The sequence below is a fragment of the Aedes aegypti genome, chromosome 3 (genome assembly GCF_002204515.2).
Source record: "Aedes aegypti strain LVP_AGWG chromosome 3, AaegL5.0 Primary Assembly, whole genome shotgun sequence".
Taxonomy (NCBI): domain Eukaryota; kingdom Metazoa; phylum Arthropoda; class Insecta; order Diptera; family Culicidae; genus Aedes; species Aedes aegypti.
This window is the reverse complement of record NC_035109.1, coordinates 25,469,561-25,491,668: the sequence shown is the minus strand read 5'-3', so window position 1 is coordinate 25,491,668 and position 22,108 is coordinate 25,469,561.

Genomic DNA, 22,108 nt, shown 5'->3' with positions numbered 1-22,108 from the left:
GAGTGGCAGTGTGTGTGAAAAATGAATAAACAAAATATGATTCGTTTTCCGAAGTGTTTCGTTTATATTCTCTTGTCGAATCCTACAAGTACCTTTAGAGCTTTCATCAGAGTTCTTCAGGGGTTTTCAACAGGAGTTCCTCGAGAAATTCCGTCAAGAGTTCCTTCTGGGATTTCACCTGAAATTCCTCAAGAGTTTCCATCAGAAGTCTTTTTCGAGATTATATCAGGAGTTCCTCGAGGAATTCCATCAATATTTCTTCTAGGAGTATCATAAGGAGTTCCTCTACTTCTTTTTCTTCTTCTGCTTCTTCTTCTTTCTGGCGTTATGTCCCAACTGGGACAAAGCCTGCTTCACAGATTAGTGTTGCCGATTGACCATTTTTGCATGTGTATATCGTGTGGCAGGTACGAAGATACTCTATGCCCTGGGAATCGAGCAAATTTCCTTTGCGAAAAGATCCACGCCCAGCGGGATTCGAACCCAGGACCCTCAGCGCGGTCATGCTGAATAGCTGCGTGTTTACCGCTACGGCTATCTGGGCCCCTCGAGGAGTTCCTCTAGGGATCCTATCAAGAGTTCCATCAGGAATCTTATCAAGAATTCCTCCATGGAATTTCGTCAGGAGTTCCTATAGAGGTTCGATCAGGAGTTCATATAGGAATATCTCTAGGGATTCCATCAGGAATTCCTATAGGGGTTCTATCAGGAATTCCTATAGGGATTCTATCAGGAGTACCTCCAGGGCTTCCATCAGAGTTCTTCTGAGGATGTCAAGGGATTGAGGAGTTCCATCAGGAATCTTATCAGGATTTGCTACAGGGATTTCATCAGGAGTTCCTATAGGGATTCTATCATAAGTTTTCTTATGGATTTCATCAGGAGTTTCTCCAATGATTTCATCTGGAGTTTCTTTAAGAATAGCTTAAGGAATTTGTACAAGGATTCTATCAGGACTTTCTCCAGGGATTCCATAAGAAGTTCCTCTAGGGATTACATCAGAAGACCTTTAGGGATTACAACAGGAGTTCGTCCAGGGATTCCATCTGGAGTTCTTCTATCATTTATTTAACCAGGAGTTCCTCAAGGGTTTCCATTAGGAGTTCATTTAGAGATTCTACCTGGCGTTTCTACAGGAATTCCATCAAAAATTTCTTTCAGGAATTCCATAAGAAGTTCCTCTAGGGATTACATCAGAAGACCTTTAGGGATTACAACAGGAGTTCTTCCAGGGATTCCATCTGGAGTTCTTCTATCATCTATTTAACCAGGAGTTCCTCAAGGGTTTCCATCAGGAGTTCATTCAGAGATTCAACCTGGCATTTCTACAGAAATTCCATCAAAAATTTCTTTAATGATTACATCAGGAATTTCATTGGTTTATGCAGGGATCCTCCTGGGATTCAACCATGAACACCTTCTGGGAACGAATCATAAGTTCTGTCAGGGATTCTATCAGGAGTATTTCTAATGGTTCTTTCAGGATGATATTCCGGGCTTCTTGAGGCCTTTTATTACGGATTTTTTCCAGAATTAATTAAAGGATTCTACACGAATTTTCTTCCAAGGATTTCTCTAGGGAGTTCTTCAAGAGATTCATTCAGGAACTCTTCAAGGTAGTCCTGAACGAATTTATAGAGAAAATTGGTGAAGAATTTTCTGGAGGAATCAGTGGAGGAATTACTAGGGAAATCACTAGAAGAATCACTGGAAGATTTTTGATAGGAACAATTCCTGTTGGAAATTCTTGGTGGAATTTTGGTTGGGATTCCTGTATTAATTTCTTGGAAGGGGTTTTTGAGCAATCACTTTAAGAATTTCTAGAGAAATTCCTGGTGGAATCGCAGGAAAAACCTGCTAGAATCTCCTTAAAAAATTCCTGAAGTTTCACTGGAGGAATTCTTAAATAAATCTTTGGACGATTTCTTGGTGGAAATCTCGAAGGAAGCATTCGATGAATCACTGAAGAAATCCCTCGGGAAGTTTTTGCATAAATCCCTGGAGGAATCCTTGTATAAACCCCTGAAGGAATCGTTGTATTAATCCTTTGAGAGTAACTGAAAGAATTCATGATGTGATTCAAATATCGATGACTGCTCAGAATATTCCCCTACGGAGACCCCTCATAATTCCAGAGTTTTGCCGGAATACTTCGTGCGAAATATAACTGGAATTCCTCATCAATATCCATTTCCTTCGGTATTTATGTTTTGAAAGTTTTGCTCATCCTTAATACCACTATTGTCAAAAAATCGTAGCCCCCACAGTCACAGAATTCGAAAAATATAACAATCACAGATTCACTAGACTTGTCAAGATAATTCAAAACATGCGAAGAAATATCGTGTTGCTGCAACCAACTGTGACAGTCAGTCAAACGGTTGCATCAACATAAATCGGTTTGACTAACTTGGGGGCGGAGTCAATGGTAATCAAACCGTCAGAGCGTCTATAGGATGCATAAAGTAAAACACCTACTCGCTCTCTCTCTTTGGGGTTCTCTTTCGCAACTGCTATTTATCAAACTTGTTACAACTTGCGAATCATTGCCAATCATGGACCGATGTGATGTTTTTCTTCGCTTGCTTTGATCACGCCTCGAAATCGATTGAGAACGAATTCTGCATTGCTTGCTCCCTGGAGATCAAGTCTACCCAGCCTTTTCTACTCGTTGGAAATAAAATATGTTAGAAAAACTGTGGGCTTTGAAAACATCTGCAAACAAATTAAAAAAATGTGACATAATTCATCAAAACTGACAATTTTGCATGAATCAATAAGGCGGAACCCCTGAACATTGTTTTAGAGAGTTGATGTGTTATACAAAAATGTTATAAATAAGCAAATCCTTCGATCTATTGTAGAGCACCATGACTATTCTAATATTGTTTTTATTTTTTCTGGGACACCCTACTGCGCACTCAACCCGACGGTCACGTCTTTTCGGTCTTTCGGTCCAACCTTGATTCCTTTCCAGGGCTTGCGCATCCGTACGATCACACAAAAGTCAACGATCCCTGTTAACATGAATTTTTCGTCGGATTGGTCGTTGACTGGTGACGAACTCCAAGCGCATGTTCACCAGACACCGGATTGGGTTTTGGGGTGACCGTTAAGCTGATCTTACGGGTCCTTTCGCGCGAGGATCAGGACTTGACTTGCAGCCAAATCTGATTCCGAATGTTAACGACAAATTGGAATCGCTCGTTTTATGTGATCAAAAGTCCGCTTGCGCAACAGTCTTCATTTGAGCCCAAACGCGAAAGGAGATCGTCTCCTCCCGTCGTCGGATGTTTTAATGTGATTGTTCGGCCCCGTTCCTCCGGTGCATTTTAAACATGGGAAAAGTTTAATAAGACACACAGAGCTTCTTTCATCTTGCTTTAATTTCTTTCACCACACTATGGGCTAGAGATCAAAATTTCGCGTCCAAAAGTCCAACTTTTTTTTTCTAAAATTAATTAGAGTTGATTTTTTCATAGTTGTGAACCGACTATCTTATTCGATTTATTATTACACCCCGAATTACGATACTTAAGTTAGTACTACTTTTAGGAATTTTGTCGTGAACTTTCGATTCCCGGCCCATAGTGCACCACAAGCCGAGAGCAGCAAAAGGCGAAAAGTTGGTTTGGCTGATGAGTCGGCGTCCGTCATTCTCCGGGAGGTTCAGATTGATCCGGCGTGCATAAAGTCAGTCAGTCAGTGGTGTAACTTTTCTTTTTTTCTCCCATCATATTCATTGCCTGCCATATCGCCAGCACCAGGAAGGAAGCAAGACCAAGCCAAGACCATTCACCTAACCTGCCAAGCCGACTGCCGCATATAATGGAAGAATCGAGTAATTAATGCCGAAAAGGCTTCCTCTAATCGGTATCTGGTGCTGCTGCAGCACTTCAGAGGAGTTGGTAAAGGGTTGCACTGTGAGGAACCTGTTACTCAGTCACAATGCCTTAAATTGAAATTTAACGACGTATTTGAATTGAATAAAAATTAAATAGTACATCTGTATAATATGTAATTTGTCAAGGATACAATAGTACTTTCCATCAAATCATCAGAAATAAATACATCGACAAATAAGCCTGTGTCTCACTCAAGACATCCCGTTACGTCGAAGCCTAGTTCATCAGCATTCCTTAACATACATAAATAAGCTGCCCCCATTAACCTGCCTCTCCTCGCAAAGCCATTTTTTTCTCCCCAGTAACGTTGCTGGTTTGAATCTTCCTTTTTAGATTCGTTTCTTCTCAACGCTTCTTTCCACCAGATCCGCGGAGCTCCTTACAGCTATGCTCAGAGTCAACCTACATGACCGAAGCAAAAGGAATCTTTCTCAGCTAGGCCACACGGGACTTCGTGCTTATGTATAAATAGAAAGTGCTCTCGCCACAGGGTGAACAACCCCAAAAATAGACAAAACGCGTCTCATCGTTGGATGGAGGACGCCTATCTAAGCCGAGAGGAGGAATCGGCTTATGCCTTCAGGTTCAGGGAAATAACCAGAGGATTGTGATCTAAAACTGAAGGAGTGCTAGAGCATAGATTTGGGACATTGGTGATGCTGACCAATTATGATGTGTGCAGAGGTGGTGCTAATAATCAGCAGAACACGATTTTTTAGTCTTTATTAGTATCATTGCAATGAATGTTATGTTTTTAGTTTTTTTAAGCTGAAATATTTTTAAAGTTGTTATGAAAGTGATTGAAAATTTCGAACGTTCCTACTTTTAACTTGAGTTGCCTCCAACAGGACAACGATAATGATATGTAGGAGAATTGGGTTGTTTGGCGATAAAAAAGTTACCTTTATCAAAAGAGCACATTTTTCAAAATATAAGACAATTTTATTGCGCTCGAGTATCATATTTTTGACATTATGAAATAAATGAAGATTTCATTATGTAGACCTAATGACATTTCAATTTATCTACATAATGACAGCTCGTCCCGTAGTAGAAAAGATCATAGCAAGCCATGCGCGCGGGTGGTTGCGTTTTTAATCTTCTCTCTTCGGTTCCTCGTTTTCAATTCGGCTAGCGAAAAATAGAATCGGCTGATGCTAGTGAAACAATACGAATCTTTCGAAAAAGTGAAAAGTGAAGAACGAATATTGTGTGTGTTCATTGCTAGAAAAGCGACGGATGTTGAGGAATTCCAAAAAAGGAATTTGGTGAGTTTGTTCTGATCAGCAGTGCATGATCACAATGCGTACATAATTTGTCGGCCAGAACGTCTATCGAACGTATCCTATGGTACTACCCTTTCCATCAACATTCCACAATATCCTGTAACACCTATGAGAGGTCGTAGAGTTCTCTACATCTTTCTTAAGTAGGTGTTCGATCAATCATCCTTTCCCATTTCCCAGCTTTCGCAAGGACGTGGCCAGGACAGCTCTCGACTATTGGAGGATGCGTCAATCTTGTCTAAGAGTTCGAGGTTAGGACTTTTGTAACGGACGGGAAGAAGGCAACCTTCATACAATGGTCTAGGATCATACCATCTACGAATTTGTGCGAAATGCTTAATGCTAATGCTAATAATGACAGCTCGTCCCGTATTAAAATTTGTAAAGGGGGGATTCGAAAGTAATTTCCATACTAACTTCAAACGTGTTTTAAAAATAGTTCCATATTACGGAAAATTATGAAATTTTGGGTTCAGGCTCAATTTTTAATGTAGAATCAGAATATGTAACAAAACTGGATACCACTAAGGAAATGGCAGTCAATATCAGTTCAATTTGAACGTCTTCCAATCTATTTTATACCACGGGAGTAGTGATAATTCTCTAGATCCAGACCAGTAAAATAGGCTCAGATAAGTTTATTGGCGAAATTATTAATTTGAATTAGATTTATTCGTGCTGTTCGGAATTTGAGACAGAATGAACACAGTATTTGATTCAAAATGTTGATCCATACTTTTACGTAAAAACAATACTAAACAGGTTTAAATAAACAATTAAAATTTTCCCAAATATCAGCTAATGAATGCTTATCAGATGCATTTGAAGTCTTAAGCGGGGGCCACAATGGTCCGTCAACTTCGACTTCGACTTCAGCGTTAACGCATCCGTCAAGGTACTAAAAACGTTGACGGATGCGTTAATGCAACACATGCACACAATACTGCGTTGCGTCGTGCGTTGTTATTATTGTTGAATTGCGTCATTCTCATCGTAGTCTTGTTTACCTACATCAAGTTGTGATCAATTTTTCCTCGGAGTTGAACTTTTGTGTGATTTTGACTGCATTTCTAGCGGAATCCGAAGTTTTGCCATTTTTTAAATTTTGAATCTTCCTTCACGCGTTGGCTGCTGCGTCAACTTTGAAGATTTTCAAAGTTTAGCACAGCGTCAGCGTTTTTAGTACATGCGTGCGTTTGACGCAACGCATCATTGTGGGTTGCTGCATTGAATATCATTGCTTTAAACTTAGCTGTCAGTTAAAGCTGACGGTGAAGTCGACGCTGACGGACCATTGTGGCCGCAGCTTTAAGTGTTCGGAATATGAGTCAAAACGGTACTTTGTATGGAAATCCATAAATTGGCACAGAATTCTTGTAAGTCGAAAATTAATGCTTTTCCCCTATGAAAAATGGAAAGTCAACATTTAAACTCCTCCATGAGTTTGCTCCGTATCATGCAAACGCTTGTTCGTTAAAAACAACATCAGAATAGCTTACAGCTTAGATAAAAAAAAACTCAAAATTGTTGAATTTTACTGAGAAATTAAGGAAAATCTTCGAGTTTATCTTCAAAGCTTGTAGCGGTAACTCTAGGGTAAACATATTTCGGCATAGTTTGGCGAAATTACAAATTAAATCCATCTAGGAATGATTTAATGAGTCGGACCATTTCATCCCATCGGACCATGTACCCCTTCTCAGTACATTCGAACGCAAGGGAACAGAACGGAGTGAAAATAAATCAGTTTTGTATCTCATCATCCATCCACCCCACCATTGAATACGCGGATTTCCCCTCCGAGCTCTGCCCTGCCCCTCCTGGATGCTGTCACACGTGGATGAATGAAAAAGGCGAAGGGGCAATAGGAAACCCGATGGGAGAGCATTTGGTCGTTGGCCTTTCCTCGATAACTTCCGTGGGATAAGTTTGTGCTCTTTTTTTTCGCTACAAGATTGTTCCGCTCGACTTTCGGGGGATGGCAGGCTATTTTTGGGTGGAATCTGATTTTTGGATCTAGGTTAACCTCGGACACCGTAGCGATGCTTATGCTTCCCGTAGAAAATTGATGCTTAACGGTTGGTATTTAGAAGGGAAATAGTTAGTTAGATGCTGAGTAGTTCGATCTTAATGCGGAAAGGTGAAGGAAATGGTCCGTTAAAACAACAAGATTTCTTAAAAAATCATAATTTGTATGCAAGAATGGTAATTCAAAACGTTGGATTTATTACAAACTTCACAATAACTTCTTCGATAGGTCAGACACCCTTAGCGTAAGATGAACCTTCAGAAATCATGCATTTAACATCTATGTGGCAATGTTTGGTACCATAGATCCACTGTTGGCACCAAACCGGCACTGAAAATAACCTCGAGCCTTTTCGGAAATTTTTCCATGACACATGGAAATAAAACATTAGTCTTGCTTTTCCAAACAAAACTGTTGAGAAAGATCTTCCCGTCGATTACAAAAAATAAGTTCTCATTTTAATTTTGATTATTTGGAATGGACAAAATACTAGTAAAAGATAAATTTCCCCAATTTCCCTTTTGATCTTTTCAGGTGATCTATAGTAACTAATCGTCCGGTCGTCGCGTGGTTGGCCGCCGCCATACGAAATACAACAGCGGGGATACTAAAGTGTTGAGAGACTTTTCATGACAACCTTGAACATACAGTCGACTCTCCACATCTCGATGTTCTACATATCGATATCTCTCTCTATGTCGATAATTTGTTCATGATTCTCCATATCTCGATATCCTCCTTATCTCGATGTGATTTTCATTCCCGATTTTCTCTCCGTATGCCGATATGAGCCTCTGTTCGTGCCATAAATCCTTTTGTTCTTTTGACTTTTACTGTGCGCCGTGTGTTGGTGCTGTCTCGCTCTCTCTCACGGGCAATTTGAAAACAGGGCGCACAGTAAAAGTCAAACGTTTTATAGCATGCATAGGCTCATGCCCTTTATCAAAGGTTACTAGACTAGATTTAAGAGATTGGAAACAATTTCCAAAGACGAAATGACGTTTGTCTGTTTTCAATTTTCCTAGTGGCGGAGTGATTTTCAATACACAATTTTCATACTATGACGATTTTCTGAAAGATTTTTTTGCAGAATTGTTGTAGAAATTGCAGCAAAATATTTGATGGAGTTTCTGCGCGCTGATTTTTTTTTTTTTTTCAAGTATCTTCAGTTTCGCCTTAAAACCTATGCGATTAATCATCTTCGGGGCACTTCGGAGCAAAAATAAACAAATTCACAGATTTTTTGCTGTTGTCAAGAAAGCGTTGAGGAGCTCAGGCCAACCTACCCACTTGGTTGTAAAAGCAAGCAGTTTGCTCTATTTTTGTCAATAAACTGATTTTAAAAAGATGTAAATATAAGCGTTTTTTATATTTTGTGTGTTTTTTATATAAGTGTCTATTTCAAATAAATAAAAATTGAATGGTGTTTGTATGTCACGAAATGGCTTACGAACGGGTTAACGGATTTGAATGATTATTTCTCCGTTTTGTTCTTCAAGGGTTCCAACGTATTTGTGTGTATATAAATCCTAGGATATTCACCGGGAAAGTCGGAAAAACGAGAGTGAACGGAACTGTCATATTTTGTATGGGACGGTCTATAGCGTATTCATCAGTCTACTTGATGGCAAGACGAAGTTTACCGGGACTACTAGTTTCAAATAAAAATGGTCTTTAAAGTCCCTTTTTCCTTATTCTGCTGCAATGAATCCTGATGCTAAATAGCACCGGCTCCAAAGAAACCTTCAGAGGCCATAACAGGTTCAACAGGCTTTTCAAGAATTGCGTCTCAGACTCCTCCAGAAAAAGCTTCAGGAATTATCATGGTAATTTTATTTGGAATACCTTCAGGGTCGCCTACAGGGATTTCTCCAGAAATTCGTCTAGAATTTGCTCCAAAAAACACTTGAGAATTTCAAAGCTACTACATTCTGTGATTTCTCAGGTATTACTTTTTTTCAAAACTCTCCTAGAATTTGTTCCAGATATTTTTTTTTCACTGATCCTTCAATTGAATTCTCCAGTTGTTGCTCAAGGAGATCTTTCCAATATTACTACAGAATGTCTTTCGAAGAAAGAAATTCCAGACTTTTTGCGGAATACTATCTCGAAATTCGATTTTATTTTTCGATTATCTTAGCAAATTATCTAGGAAATATTTTTAAACTTTCTTAAGAGTTCAGGAGATTTTTTTACAGATCCTTGTTCATAAAGGCTGATTTTAAAACCAGCAGAAGTTTTATCAGAGGTTACTTTTGGATTTCCTGTAGAAATACCTTGGAATTTCCCTGGAGACATTCCTGGAAAAATTCATGAAAAAACTTTCAAGACTTACTTGAGAAAATATCAAAGAATTAATAGAGGAATTTCTATAGAAATCTTAAACGGAATCTCTGGAGCGATTGCTGAAGGAAGTTACATAAATCCTGAGAGACAATTTTATAGGAAATTTTTAGCAATTTCTGGAGAAATTACTGATTGAATTTAAAAAGACGTTTTGACGGGGAATCTTGGAGGATGTCCAAAGGACATCGATGGATTAATCACTGGATGAAATTTGGGAGAAGTAAGGACTATCTTGAAAAATTCTCAAAGAATATTTGGATCATGATTGGAGAAATTCGGTTTCATTGGTTATACTTGGGAAAATCAAAGTTGAATTCTTTTGTGTACCCTAAATAAAATTTTTGGAGTAATTTCCTAGTGAAATTCGAGAAGAAATTCCTTGGGAAATAATCACTAAACGAACACCTTTAGAAATTTCTGGAGGAATATCTGATCATTTGGACAAATACTTTAATAAGTTTCTGATGAGATTTCTCGAGAAAAGCGTGTAAAAATACATTCAGAAATACTTGTCGGGGAAAAAATGCTTAGTTTTTGGAGAAATGTCCCCTCTGTTTCTATAAAAAAAAAACTCCTAACTCCTATCTCCTCTAATTTCCTATTATGGAAGCAAATCGTTACTAGCCCTGGAAAGACGAAAAACTTCCTTTATCTTGTGGTAACGACTGGCGTGGAAATTATGAGAGTAGAGGCATCAGTGACGAAAATCTTGTTTGAGAAAATCTACGTTGAAGTTTTTTCAGCAATTTTTCTTTCTACACAAATTGTATGGGAGTCAAAAAACAATATTCATTCTATAGATATTCTCCGTTTAAGCCAACTCTGATCCATGTCTGTGTGCTATCCATAACTGTGGAGTGACTGTATTTTAAGAATTATGTTATTTTTCCTGTTGAGTGCAAAAATTGTCTAAAATTTCAACTCAAGTTCATTCAAAACCCATAAAAATGTCACTTAAACCCCTCTACGTTTTAGCCCCTTAAATATAGTAACTTTCAATTTCCAGCCTATGATTCCATAGGGATAAAGTTTTTCATAGTTTCACTGTGCACAAAATATTTGTCAGTGTTTGTCCTACCCTTGGTTTCGAACGTGGACGCGCCTCTGATTATGGCCAATCCCAGCCGAACTTCTAGTTGATTCTTTGTGCATTTTCAATTGATATGTGTAGTCAGTCTAAGCTGCGCTAAGCTAAGCTCTATTACTCAAGTTAGGCATCATGCACAAATTATGAAAGGAGAAAATAATTTTCCTAGAGCAACATTTTTTGCTATATTTTTTTTAATAAGGATAGGTTCTTGTGTGCGAGCTACGTAATGAGAGGGGAGGAAGTTCGGAGAAATGCTACTTATACAGTCGCCTCTCCACATCTCGATATCGAAGGGACCATCGAGATACGGAGAGATCGAGACATAGAACAAATTTTTAATGAACACTAGATTGAAAATCACTCCGTTACCAGGAAAATAATAAACAAGCAGACGTCATCTCGCGTTATGAAATTATTTTGAACCACTAACATCTAGTCTAGTCACCTATGATTATGAGTCATATCGACATACGGAGAGAAAATTTAGAACATAAAATCAACAGGAGCACATCGAGATATGGACATATCGAGAAAAGGAGGATATCGAGTTATGGAGAAAGGAAATGTATGCAGACTGAAGGGACCGAAGAAATCATCGACATAGGGAGAGATATCGAGATATAGAACATCGAGAAGTGGAGAGTCGACTGTAGTTACATAAGGGGAGGGGGTCAAAAATCTCGTTTTTTAGCGTTACGTATTTTGTGTACCATGCCTTATCAATCGAAGTCTACCCTAACGGCACCCGCACTCGCTATACTTCCATATTCTGTATACGGGTGGCTACAAGAAGGAAGTTAATTCCTCTTCATTTTGCACAGTTACTTCCAACATAACGGTAGGAGTGGTTCCCTATTGCTTTTGTGCCTTCCGACTCTCATGACGTCGTCATTCATCGAGCATCGCACCTAGGCTAACTGCTCACGGGATGAGATGGGATAACCTTGCGAGATTTAGATCAAAATTGCGCTTCGCCCAAACACGGGAAGAAAGCTTACCAAACTGATGTCCCAGTTCTGCGCATCGTCTTCCTTTCGATGCTGAGCTCACGCCCACCAAGGGGGCTTTGTGTCAGGGGAAAAGGCTAGGTTATGAAATAAAATCGAAACAGGGAGAACGCAGGGAAGAGCGGTGATTGACCACCAGTGCGCGCCGGTACTTGGCTTTCTGGAAATTACACTAGATCCATTTTTTCCTGCATCCGTCCGTTTGTTCGTTAGCGCTTGGTCAGCCCGGTCAATCTCATAGCAGCAGAGTCTAGGCACAGACAAACAGACGTAACACTTGGTATGAATTTCTATAAAATCCATCGTCCAGTTCACATCACCATTATCACCATTAGTTTGCAAGAAATACTGTTTGTGTAAAAAGACCTGTAGATGGCGGTCAATGAAAATGTCATCAGTGTTACGTCTGTTTGTCTGTGGTCTAGGTCTATCCATTTCCTTTGCTCCTCGCTTAATTTCACGTGGTGAATGCGGTTAGGTGTAATTTGGTACACCAAGAAGCCCTGGTTCCCATCGGACATGTAGCCCCACAGTCATAGTCGATAGACTAGACCCCGGTCGGTCCCCCTTGTTTTCCCTTGCTCCACATTGGCTGTCGTCGTCGTCGTTTCCGAAAGGAGGAAAGGCACAACACCGCTCGCCGGACGACACGAATACGACTCTGAAGATGTTGTGAGCGCTCTGGACGGATCTAATTTGTCAGTTAGTTCGCCTTTTCCCGCGTGCATTTGATTTTTTGAAGCTTTGCAATGTTCCTTTTCTTGCTCTGTGGGTCTGTGGAGTCTCTAGTGATCTCGGCGGTGGAATTAATGACGATCATGATGGGAGTTTGATTCCGAATTGTGGTTAAATAAGCGCGGGAAGAGTTGGTCCAGGGGAGGTAGGGGATGAAGAATGTACCGGATGGCCGCGGTCATTGATCAATGATCAGTGTTCTCCGTGCGATGGAATACCGATGATCTATTTTTGATCGATAAGATATTGATGCTTTGATCAATAGGTTTTAACCCTTTCTACTCCAACATATTTGTTTTGCTTAACAAATTACTTGATTCGTGATAACTGGCTGACTGACTGACTCACTGAATGATTTAAAGAATTGTCAAAACAATTTTACGCAGGTATATGATCTTTCATAATGATGGTCACACACTTGCTCTAAATAACGCTACTATTAAGTAGCATTCGGCGATAATGATTTTACAACAACAATTATACATGCCTACAATTTGTTCAAAGTGTTACGTCTATTCATTTGAAAAAAAAAATGAAATATATATCCTACATGTACTGTTCATCCTGAAATCAAACTCTTCATCATCAGAACCATCCAAAACCCAGGCACTGTCTTACCCTTACTGATCCATCTACCGTATATTCCCCTCGTCGTCTTATAGCGTTGAACTCTTAATTAAATTAACATGCCCCCTTCACTCACAAATTGTAAACGCGGCCCTCCATCGTGGCCACTTTCTGCCGCCGTCCACTCAGCGAAGGAAGGAAACCCATCCGCGCAGTTGTTTATGTCTTTTGAACATTTGATCATTCAGGCTCCTCAACCCGGGGACCCCGAACCTGATTTGCCTTTCATCGACCGAGTGATGGTCGAGTATCGCGTCCTGTGATTATGACCACTTCCTTTCCAATCGTGCGAGGACTAGAGCTATAAAAATATACAACTTCAACCCAAACTGTCGTTCTCCATCGATGGGGGTATTTCCGGAGAGGATCGGACTTCTTATGTTTTTTTTATCGATGAACTGCGCCTTTATAATTTGATTTCACTTCTTCCCTGATATCCCAATCCCACAGCATCCGATGAAGAAGGCAGCGAAATCATCTCGAGAGGAGACCCGTTCTTACGCTCTTTTTTGCTTCTAATTGATGATCACAACAAGGTTGCTATAAGCCAGTGGTTTTCAACCGGGCGAATTCCCACCTAAGGAAGAATGTGACCAGTCACCATAAACTTGTTTTGTTGTCAATTATTCAAGTACTCCACAATTTTACATTTTTTTGCCAACTGAGGTATACATACAAATAAATATCACGGGTTTTGTTCTCTCTCTTCAAGATGATAAATGTGTAGACGGGGTTGGTGGTCTAAAGGCTACCGCTTCTGCTTCATAAGCAGAAGGTCATGGGTTCATTCCCAGGCCCGTCCCTTACCCTCGTTGTTGTATCTTTCACTTGCTTCTATCTACCACTCTTAATATATCACAGTTGATCTATTACAGTTCATAGCATTTGCTAGAACCCGAGACGGACTGAAATAAAACGTTTCCCTACGCTTCCATTCTTCCATCATTATAACACGCCTTTCCTTACGCCTGATACATAGGCAGTCTGCTAACCAAACCAGCAAGCCTCTCTGCCATAAAAATTACCCCACCCCTTTCAACCTTCACGCATGAACTGGCGTAGACGCGTCTACCGTGGGAGCCAGTTGAATGCATCGTCAACTCCTTCCCCTTCCCCTCATTGGTCTGTCTTGGAGTTAAATGAAAGTATAACCGACTTGGTTGATGGTCTAACGATAACTGAGAGTTTATTTCGAATTAACTTATAAATATCGCACTTGCACATGGGCCTACTTCAACACTCCTCCTTAAAATGTCCGCTCACTACTGTTTAAGAAGGGTGACTGATTACGGGGGTATTCTTCCGGAGGGTAGCTTGAAAAAGAACAACTTGTGTTCAGATTAACTTCACGATCAGAACTGATCTTACGATCTCTTTATTGACATCAGAACAGCTAGCAAGTAGCTGGCAGTGTTGCGCGTAACGCTTTCTTTTCTTAACATGATTGCTGAATATGCATATGCACGTATAAATGTTTTCAGTAAAATGGTATTTCAATATACAATAGTCCTTTCCCCTTTGGAAAGTTTGAAGGAAATACAATTCTAGTGATATAATCTTGGATTTAATAATATTCGAATTCACTGTCTAATCTCGATCTCTTAATTCTACTTGAACGTCTCGGTAGGCCAGTAAGCTCTGCCGGTTCGATATGTTTTCTTTTCCTGGTTCTTCTTGTTGTACTAACTTCTGTTGCATCGTCACTCAGATCAGGTAACTGCCTGAAAGTAATCTCGTCGTTCTCGATGGGCATTCTGGGATTCTGGGATTCTGGGACATCAGTCGGAAGTTGCCGACCAGTCTGGACCACAGGCATCGACGTCCTGTTCTGGTCAGATGCTCCACGTCCATTCTTAACGACTCGAATCTGCGTTGGATGGGCGGTTGTTGTTGCCCCGCTTCCAACCATGATCTGTAAAAGATTTTTCAAAAGTCTTTTTAGGAATGATGCTTTTATCCATTTTTCATGCATGTGTGGAACGTTGTGCTTGTACCACAGTATATTATATTATTATTGTATATTAGTATGATTTGAAACAGTTACAGACTCAACATCGGGGGTTTTTGGTACCAGCATCTGCCTATAGTGTTTCTTTGGGTTAACCAAATCGATCAACATCTTTGGAGTATAAGCAAAAACCTTTTCAGAAGGAAAACTGCCTTCCATCGTCAAATTGTTATTTCTATAGTTAAATAAAAAAAGATTTATCTGGTCTTCCAAACTCAATTTTAGCATTTCTGGTTCTAGTAGGAATTTCTTAAGCACGTCCTTCACCGTTCTTACGAGTCTTTCCGCCTGGCCATTACTAGCAGGAAGGAAACTTTTAAACGAAAACGAGTTAAAAGGAGGACCATTGTCCGACACTACAACGTCTGGCAATCCAAAACGAGCGAAATATTCAATAAGTTTCGTTAAAACTTCTGAACATTTAGTACCTTTGTTCATCACTTCTACCTCCACCCATTTAGAGAAACTATCTACCAATAACAAGAAAGTGTGATGCTCAAAATAAAAAAATCTATATGAATCCTACTAAAAAGTCTTGAAGTGGGTGTCCATTTCGTAGTAATATTTTGATTCGGGACGCTTGCCATACTTGAACAGACATCACAAGCAGCAGCAAATTCTTCAATATGTGCGTTTATTCCAAACCAGTATACCGATCTTCTAGCCAATCTATTCATTTTGACGACGCCTGCATGGTTACTGTGTAAAAGTTTCAAAATCCTGTTTTGTAGCACCTGTGGTATGACAACCCTATCTTGAAACAACAAGCACTCATTGATAATCTCTAAATCATGCTGACTTGCAAAAATAATTGCAAAACGTTTAGGTATCGTTTTTGGCCAACCCTGGCACATGAAATTCATAATTTCTTGTAGAAACGAATCTTGTTTTGTCTCTTTCGCAATAAGCAGAAAATCAATGGGCAAGGTATCTCCAAAATCAACACTTTTTACAAACTCTTGGTCATATTCAATTGGCACCGCCTCTTCTAATGGAAACCGCGAACAAAAATCCGCATTCCCCGTTTTTGTAGACGGTCTGTTCTGTATTTCAAAATCATATATGGATAATTCTAATATATATCGTTGAATTCTTGTTACAAATATTGAATGTTTGCCCTCTTTACCAAAAATCCCCACCAACGGTTTGTGGTCGGTAGAGACAGTAAATTTTTGTCCATATAAATATTTATGAAATTTTTTTATAGTGCATACGAGCGCAAGGGCCTCTAAATGTAAAATAGGGTATTTTTTCTGTGCTGCATTCAACGAAATGGATGTGAACCATATCGGTTTCTCAATTTCATCAACAACATGAGCAATCACCCCACCTAAACCATAGCCAGAAGCATCTGTGACTACAATGATTAGTTTTTCTGGATCATAAAACTCCAAAAAGTCAGTTTCTAGCAACAAGTTTTTAGAATTTTTAAAAGCTTCATCACAATTACTATCCCACTCCCATTTAACGTTGTTCTTCAACAAATTATACAGATAATATAATTTAGAAGATAAATTGGGGATAAATTTGTTATAGTAATTGATAAGGCCCAAATATGACTTGAGATCTGTGACATTTGTAGGAATCTTAGCTTCCCTTATTGTTGCAATTTTGCTAGAACATGGTGTTAGGCCCTTTCCACTGATTATATGACCAAGATATTCCAATTCAGTCACAAAGAATTTGCATTTGTCCCAATTTATTTTGATATTTACTTTAGACAACCTATTCAAAACGATAAAAAGTTTTTCTTTACAGTTCTCAACATCTTTTCCTGCAATCAATACATCGTCCAAATAGACGCAAACGTTTTCAATACCATGTAATACTTGATCCATAATTTGCTGGAAAATAGATGCACTAGAGGAAGCCCCCTGTGGCAATCTATTATAGGTAAACAGTCCTTTAATTGTGTTAATTATCATTAACTTTCTTGATCGTTTGGATAATGAGAGCTGGGTATAAGCGCCCTCTAAATCCAATGCACAAAAACAGTACATCCAGCCAAGTTAGCGAAAAGATCTTAAGGAACAGGTAATGGGTAAGTGTTTGGAATAATGAACTTATTAATAGAAACCTTGCAGTCAATTACAAGCCTTATATCATTATTTTTCTTCGTGACTACAATTATAGGCGAAGCCCACTCACTGGTTTGAATAGGGATTATAACTTTTTCCGCTTCAAACTTGTCCAAATATCCTAAAACTTTTTTCCTCAAACGGTAGGGAACGTCATACGCTTTTTTAAAAATTGGAACGTCACTTTTCAAAACCAAATCTGCCTCATAATGTTTTATGGGTGTAGACAAATTCTTAACAAAAGCGTCAGAAAATTTTCTTTTAACTTCGTCAATTAGTGCGTCGGATTGATTTTCTAAAATATTGTTAACTTGATCAGAATTTCCAAAAAAATGTCTCCAGTTGGGAAAGAATTCATCCAACCACGGTCTACCAAGCAATGGGATGAACTGGTAATCGCAATCCAGCACCAAAATATTTAATTTTGTCTTTCTACCATTGTACTCAACATTAACTTCGACTTTACCTGACACTTTCAATTTAGACCCATTTATCACAATTAGCTGTTTGGAGCTGTTAGATAGAGCAAGGTTGAATTTTGAAGCAAACATATGTTTTCCCATTACAGATACAGAAGAACCACTGTCTATCTCCATCTGTATGGGAATTTCCTCAATGAGAACATTTAACAAACAGGGATCACTAATCTTATTGATAGAACCAACATGCATACATTGTAATTCACCTGAATCATCGTCGTCCGAATCCCAATTCCCGGTTCTCAGCATGGTCAGTCGCTCCGTCAAACTATCTGTTTCGTTGGCAACTGCCTGAGCGTTGATGTGGTTGACACCTTCGTTCCGATCATTTTTCAATTTGTAACACTTCCTTCGCACGTGTCCATAGCGCCGACAGAAATCGCAATAACGTTGATCTAATGGCCATTGTCCTTCGTCCTTCCGAAATCGGTTATAAGATGGACCAGCGGATGAATCACGATATCTGGAATGCTGCGACTTGAAGTGTACACGTGAACTATGCGGGCGATCTTCTGCCGGTCGAACACCTAGCCGGCTTTTTACAGGACCACGGAAACCTTGGGATACTTCCCTCATCCTTTGGATAACTGCTCCTCTACCACCAGTCAGTGGGTTCCTAGTATTCAACGAAGCCACCAAGCCAACATGTCAAAGCCTTTGTATGAGCCGCCGCCATTTCCCAAGTCGCGATAATCTTTTCGGCTTGATCCAGGGTCAATTTTGTGCTATCTTCCGTGAAAATACGATGTTTGAGTGACCCATCAGCCAGACCAACGAGAATACGGTCAAGTATAAGGCGGTTCTTTTGGTCACCGAATTCACAGTGTTCCGCAAGAAGCTTTAAAGAAAAAATAAAGTCACTCGCTGACTCGCCAGCTTGCTGAACTTTGGTACTAAAATTGTATCTCTGGAGCAAGACAGAATCCGTCGTGTCCAGGATTTCTTTGAGCTTCTGGGTAAGTACCTCATAGGTCACTTCCTCTAACAGCGCTTCCGTAGGATAAATTTTCTCGGCTACGCTGAATAAATAGTCGCCTCCCAAGAGGAACATCTGGTCCTTCCTTTGACCATCGTCGACCTTATTAACTTGGAAGTGAAAAGCAAGTTGCCGTATCCACGTAGCGAAAGACTGTCCCTTATGGTAGGGTTCAATGTTGGGTGTCACCACATAAGATGACATATTAGCCAATATCTACACGAAACACAGATAATAAATTTATGAATGGATGCACAACAATAATTGGCAATTGTTCGTTGAACAGTGCAATTTTTTTTCTAGTCGAAAATTTAATCTAATATTTTTTTATCCCTATTTTTTGAGCAAAAAAAAACTCAAAATGGAAGAGGCACAATTTATGCAACTCCGTTGCAACCACAAGGTTAAAATGTCAAATGTTTCAAAACTCACCTGAACAGATTATCCCCCAAACCAAGATGCTAAGAAGGCACCAGAAATCCACCGGATGAAACGTAGTAGATCCTTAACGGCAAGGGCAAGGTCCGCCGCAAGATGTTACGATGTATAACCTCTCAAAAATAAAGGAAAAAGACACTCTTAATAACTGATATTTAACTCTTCAATATATTTAAAAGAATTCATAGTAAGCAGAAACGTAGTCCTACTCCAAATTCTCAGTTCTAATAAACTATTCTTTTTTTCACAATGAAACGACGCCACGCCACCAACGAACGCAAATGGCGTTCCAATTAACAAAGGCGCTTTATTTCCTTTTGTTACCACCGAAAAACCACGCCAACTGTTCACCTTCAAACAATAGCTGCGGTTTCACCACTTTTTCCGTTATTACCTTCTACCTTGAACCGGATTGTCACCAGCTAATTTTCGCTGCCTACTCTAGCTCGTTCTTCGGAAAGGGAAAATCCGTTCTTCGAAATGGTCGTGCCAGACTCCACCGCTTCCAAATTCTCTCGTCGCCACTAAAATGTCCGCTCACTACTGTTTAAGAAGGGTGACTGATTACGGGGGTATTCTTCCGGAGGGTAACTTGAAAAAGAACAACTTGTGTTCAGATTAACTTCACGATCAGAACTGATCTTTCGATCTCTTTATTGACATCAGAACAGCTAGCAAGTAGCTGGCAGTGTTGCGCGTAACGCTTTTTTTTAACATGATTGCTGAATATGCATATGCACGTATAAATGTTTTCAGTCAAATGTTATTTCAATGTACAATACTCCTCAATGACGATATTCTGCAGGCCGATCTCCTCCCGCATCTTCCTCAGTTTGATCCGGCTCAAGGATTTTGTTAGCACGTCCGCCAACATATCCTCAGTCGGACAAAACTTCACTTCAACGAATCCAGACGTAGCCACATCCCGGACGAAGTTGTACCTGGTATCGATGTGCTTTGTCCGTCTGGTCCCACCTTCGTCGCTCAGCATACTGATGCAACTTTGGTTGTCCTCGTGGATGGTCACGGGGTTTGGATGTCCAAGCCAAATCCTCGCATCAGCTTTAGTTACCATAACAACTCCTTGCTGGCTTCGGCAAGTGCGACATATTCCGCTTCGGTGGAAGACAAAGTCACACACTCCTGTCCAACTAATGGTTCCTTCTCCAAGTTTGAATAAAAATCCGGAATTGGACTTCCGGTCGGTCCAATCGCTTTCCGTCGGTTTGCTGACTTTACGCCCAAGAATGAACGCTGTTATTGCCAGATCAGGCCGCGTGCAAACGGCAACGTAGAGTAAACATCCCACCAGGCTCTTGTACTTTTCGGTGGTGGTCATTTTCTTCTCTTCCTTTTGCTCTGCGGTGACGTATCCTGGATCCATCGGAATTGGTGATGGTTTCGCTTGCTCCATTTCGAATTTGAAAAGCATTCTTTCGATGTAGCTTTCTTGACTGAGAAGAAAACTTCCATCCTCTTGCCGCTCGATGTGAATGCCAAGGTAATTTTTCACATTACCCAGACAACTAATTTTGAAATTTCTTTCCAGGTGCTTTCGTACTCGCTCATACTCCCTGTCCTCCTTGGTGACGATCAGCATGTCATCCACGTAGAGTAGGATGAACGATGGTCCATCTGTCTTCGTGGAAAGGCAGTTGTCGGCTTCCGTGGCTTCATATCCCAACTCCTTCAAAACATCGGTGATAGTCCGGTTCCAGACCCTTCCAGTTTGGCATCCTGAGTAATAATGAAAAATAATTTTTAATTCTTACTGAATAGAGTACCCGAGAAAAAAACATCTTCTTCTTTCTGGCGTTACGTCCCAACTGGGACAAAGCCTGCTTCTCAGATTAGTGTTCTTATGAGCACTTCCACAGTTATTAACTGAGAGCTTTCTTTGCCGATTGACCATTTTTGCATGTGTATATCGTGTGGCAGGTACGAAGATACTTCTATGCCCGAGAAAATTTACCTAGAACCTTTACGAAAAGATCCTCGACCAGTGGGATTCGAACCCACGACCCTCAGCATGGTCATGCTGAATTGCTGCGCGTTTACCGCTACGGCTATCTGGGCCCGAGAAAAAAACATCTTTTGGAAAAAAAAATTTAGGGCGATCATTACTTCATCAAAGTTTTAGATCTTTTTGTTTTCAACAACTTTGCTGAACATACTTGATATTTTTGACATTGTTTTCACGGTGATATTTTTTAATTTTATCAATTTTACCATAAATATCAGTTTTTTGACCAATTTTATGATTAATGTGCAATTTAAGAACATAACATGTTCTACAACATTTTATATATTACAAAAATACACAACTTTGCCGAATATACCAAAGCTGTGAAATAATCACATGAGATGATATTGAAATTATGGTTAAATTTATATAATTTTTGATCAGTTTTTCTAGGCAAGTATCTCTTGATTCGGCACTTTTCTTCAGCCATATTTGGTATGCTTTGATGCCTTATTAATTAATTAAATTGCATTGCATATTGTTTATCATATAAAATATGTACGTATATCGCCTCCCTTTTTTGTATGTACAAGGCCTTTTCGCGACATCTTATACATGAAAATTTGCACATTAAAGCATCGCGTAACGAAAAAAGTAATTTCTTTTGGTAGTGTCATTCTCAAAACACACCAAGCCGTTCCCATAGGGGACGTTAGCCACAAAGAAGGACGTTTCAAGTACAGTCAACTCTCCCTTACTCGATATTGAAGGGACCATCGAGTTAGGGAGGTATCGAGTTACAGAACACAAAACCAATGCAACTGCGATCCAAGGGACCATCGAGTTAGCCATGAAAACCAACTTTTACTATGGTTCTCTTACTCGATATCGAGATACGAAATATCGAGTAAGGGAGAGTTAACTGTAATATTGTTTCATATGGTATGCTCCCTTCAACATCTAATCCAATTTCTCTCGCCGTTCCCTTACAGCACCTATCCATCTAGTATTCATTGCTCTCTTCTAGACCTGTGCACCACCGCGCCACGCCGCCGCCGCCGATCATTTTCACGTCACGCCGACGCCGAATGAGGCATCGGCGGCGCGCCATACGCCGATCAGCACTTCGCCGCCGATTTTG